The sequence below is a fragment of the Malurus melanocephalus genome, unplaced genomic scaffold (assembly GCF_030028575.1).
Source record: "Malurus melanocephalus ecotype Western Australia unplaced genomic scaffold, MMel_1.1 scaffold_520, whole genome shotgun sequence".
Taxonomy (NCBI): Eukaryota; Metazoa; Chordata; class Aves; order Passeriformes; family Maluridae; genus Malurus; species Malurus melanocephalus.
In genome coordinates this window covers 250,298-254,250 of record NW_026623752.1, presented here as the reverse complement: position 1 = coordinate 254,250, position 3,953 = coordinate 250,298, and the positions used below count along the sequence as shown (strand labels likewise).

Here is a 3,953-nt window from a genome sequence, read left to right as displayed (position 1 = left end):
TTTCTGGGAGCTGGATGCTCCCTGGCACGTTTGGAGAGAAGGCAGTGTAACTGCAATGTGCCTGTTGTGCTCTTTCCTGAGCACAAAGGAACTGCTTGATAATGGACTCACAACAGTGAGAACTGCTTGGTGCTTCTGTTGTGTGAAAATACAGGGAGGGATCATCTTGCTGCCAGCACACGGATTTTTAGGGAGCTCTAAGGACATCCCAAAGCAGGCAGAATTCAATGTCATGAAGCAAAGCATGTTGGAGCCATTTCTCAGCAGGGATCCTTTAGAGATGGTAGATTGGCTCCTAACAYCTGTGTGTTAAGGAGCTGAAGAGTAGATCAGGTGGAGAATGCTTTGGGATGATCCCAAATGGCCAGGAAGCAGGACTCAGATACATCCTCAAACATCTGCTTGGAGCAGCTCCTTGTTTCCCACTGCCAGGYTCCCACATCCCTCCTTTTTCTTCCTTTTTCCATTTACCTCCCTGGCAGGAGTGGGAGATGATGCAGCAGAGCCCTGTTGTGCTTTGTGGCTTCCCAGATGTTTTCTTGCTGTCCTCTTTTCCTGTTGTCTTCTTTTCTTGTTGCTTCCTAATTAATTGTGTGGCTTTGGAGCTCCAGRACTGTGGTCTGTCATTGATCAGGGATAATATTAAAAGGTTTTGCTTAAGAGGATCGTGGAGTGCAAATGATCCACTGCCAGCTCCAGGCTTGGGGAAAAGTCTAAAAAACAGTCCCTGCACGCACTGGATGTGGCACTGAAAGGAGGAGCTGACCTTTCTCCTTTGCCAGGAAGACAAAGCTCTCCCTCCTTTTAGCCCCCATCTCTGAAATTATGCAAATGACTGAATATTCAGTCCTCCTGATGGGGATAAGTTGTGATTGCTGCCACTTTGGATGCGTTGCTGGGATGGTGCAGCAATGATTTGGGGTTGTACCAGCAGCAATGTCCCCCTCTGTGTTARGATCCAAAGAGAGATAAAGTAGATTTACTTACGTGCACTTTCAAGTCAGCCCAGAGTTGGGAGCAGACCTAAGGAGTTTGAATTGCAAAATGGTTGTTTTACTCTCCAGAACCTCCTTTCTTGTCTCAGATATGAGGGATTTGAGCCCTTTCTCATGCTCTCACTGGCTGGGCTTCAAATTCCTATTCTCTCCTTGGGAGATCTTGGTACAGTCTTTACAGCTGAGGTGAAGCTGCCCAGGAACAAACAGCCCCTCTCTACATCTTGTTGTTAAGGAGTAAAACAAATCCAATAAAAAGCTCAGCTTTTTTTTCTGCTGCGAGTTCTTTGCCTCAGTGTAATTTTGGGATTAAATTGAGCACAGTGGTGGCAAATACAAACTTCTGCATTCAGGTGGGCTGGAAGTTTATTTCCATTGGACTGAGACTAGAAAAACTGCTTCAGTAAAACAAACAGTGTTGACTAAAAAAACTTGAGTTTGCTCTGTGTGTGTCATATTCCCAGCAAGCTCCTTTTTTCCTGAAGGAATTTGCAGAAGGAATTTGCAGAAGGCTCCAGCCACCTCTCGAAAGGGCAGGTGGTGAGAGCAGCCAGATTGGATCTCAACAAAGAGCTGCAGCCTTGTGTCACCTTAGGTAAAGAGCAGTCTGTGCCTGAGGTGGGTGCTCAGCTCCCCCTCTCCAGGTCCTTGTAGATGTGTGTGATTGCTTCCAGCCCACCACTTGCTGGCTCTGTGGAGAAACATTTCCTTCCCTGCTGCCTCAGTTTCCCTCAGTTGACCTGAAGCTTCCTGGAAGCAGAGATTGCTGCTSTGTGTGACTGAGTGCAGTGGTGCCAAGCTCTAAGGCACCACTGGAAGCTCAATATCCTTATGTTGAGACAGATCTTGGTTGTTTAATGGTGTTTTTAGGGGAAAAAAGTCCCTTGACTGTCCCATGCACTGTTCTGTTCTAAAAGTCCCTTGACTGTCCCATGCACTGTTCTAAAAGTCCCACTCTCTGTTCTGTTTCCTGTATCAGCTGTTTGTGGTGCTGCTGTTGGAGTCTGGAATTGTACTGTCTGGAAAACCTTTTATTGTTATGTTAAATGGGGAGCAAACCTTCACTCCCAAGTACTCATGTGCAATAATACTTTATTTCAAACTTAYTTCTCTGTCAGGGTTTAAAATTTGCGTTTCTTCTCTAAGGCAGCCCTTGGGAAGAGAAGAACAAGTGGGGAAGGGGTCAGGTGTGGGTGGGAAGGTGGGAGGTGTCTCCCWGGGGTCCCAGAATGCCTGGCTGGGGCAGCAGGGTGGATGGCAGTGGGTGTGGGACAATGATTGTCCCTCCTGGCACACAGTGGGACTGCTCAGACACAGGAAACACCAAAGTCCCTAAAGCTTGGTCAGGAATCAGAACAGTTCCCACTTCTGGTGGCATCAGCACTGCTGCTTTCCCCCGACACAAATTCCTTGATTTAGGCTTTCAAGGGAGTCTAAAACCAAGGAAGCAACGTGAATCACTTGCCTTTCTTCTGGGAAACAGGAAAATATTCCCCTAGAGGCAGGGATTGTGCAGARCCATCTCTACATCCCTTGGGCAGTGCTGCTAAGGAACTTCCCCTTGCTATCAGCCCTGGAGTAGGGAAGCTGCAAAGCTTAAGGAAATAGGGATTGTCTGAAAACGAGAAATTCTATGTGAAATTTGAAGTATTATGTCAAAGGAAGAAAAAAAGGGAGGAAGAAAAACCTGATACAAGGAATGGTTGGGTCATGTATTTTTCTGGATTATCTGTGCCRCGGAAGGAGCCCATGCAGCCCCTATGAAATCCATTCCCTGCAAGCCAGTGAACATTTGTACAGCACATGATGTGGGATCATGGCTGAAGCCAAGTTCCCTGGGATAATATCCACCCCGGGGTAGATTGGGCCATTTCCAGTGTCAACAGCCAGAGGATTAAGCATTTATCTCTGCAGAACAGGATAATTAATACCAGATCGAACTCGGGGCTGTGCTCGGAGCCTGTGGCTGAATTCCTGCCCGAGCTGGGGGGAGTGGGAGGATGTTCTGGGTGCTGCAAGGTGCAGGCCCTGCCTCGGGATCTGCAGGAATGGCATTGGGATGGCATCAGACTCCCCAAATCAAGCTGAAGCTGAACTCTCCCATCATCCCACATGAGGTGGGTGTTAATTTTTTACCCTTACCAGGAAGGCCATTCTTCCTTCTGGCCAGAAGTTGGAAGAATGAAAAGATTTGCCATCTTCAGGGTTGAAATGGAAAATCCAGGTGTTGGCACTTGTGGCTTTGTTGAAATAAATGAATACCATTATCCTGGCCACAGTCCAGGTCAGGTAATTATATTCTTCCTACCTTAATGCCCCTCCAGTTCCCGTCTCCGCTGGATATGCTAYACTCTTAATTCCTGTCTGGAACTTGCTTATTATGTTACAAAATCTTTTTTTTTTTCCCCTCTCAGTAGAATTTGTGCACAGAGCACCAGCACCGTGCTGAGCTGCTAAAACAGGGAAAAGCTGCCTTAGAGATTTGACTGTGTCTGGTGCTGTCCTGGAGCATCTCTCCTGGCTTGTGAGGCTGTGGAGCTGGGAGGGTGAGTAAAATGGAAGAGAAGAGAACACAGTCCTGTTCAATTCAGTGGCTGCTGGAAAGCTGCTCCTTTCCTCTGCCAGTTCATGGGAGAAACCCAGGACTCGTGGGTGCTGTTTTACCTTCCTGTCCTGTCATTTCTTCAATAATTGAAGGCTAAAGTATGTCCTTGATGGGGGAAAAGTCCTCCTGCCTCTGAGAACATTTGCCATGTCCAAACCTTGCTGATCAGGCAAAGCAGCCCTGCTTTGGTTTGAGGTCCAACCCTAAGAGCTCTCATTTCCTGCAATGCCTGAGCTGGTTTGGAGTGCCTGGTCTCCCTGTTAGAGCACAGCTGCTTCTCTGTGTTGGTGGCTCCTTGGCCTTTACATCTCCTGCAACTGATGCATTGAGTTGGTTTTTGGTTTTTTTTTTTT

General features: G+C 47.4%; 1 protein-coding gene across 1 annotated transcript in view; it reads left to right on the top strand.

The window, feature by feature from the left end:
* Positions 1-3,953, top strand: part of SNX19 (sorting nexin 19) — a 27,746-nt gene that overhangs the window by 20,767 nt on the left and 3,026 nt on the right. The window lies entirely within an intron of this gene.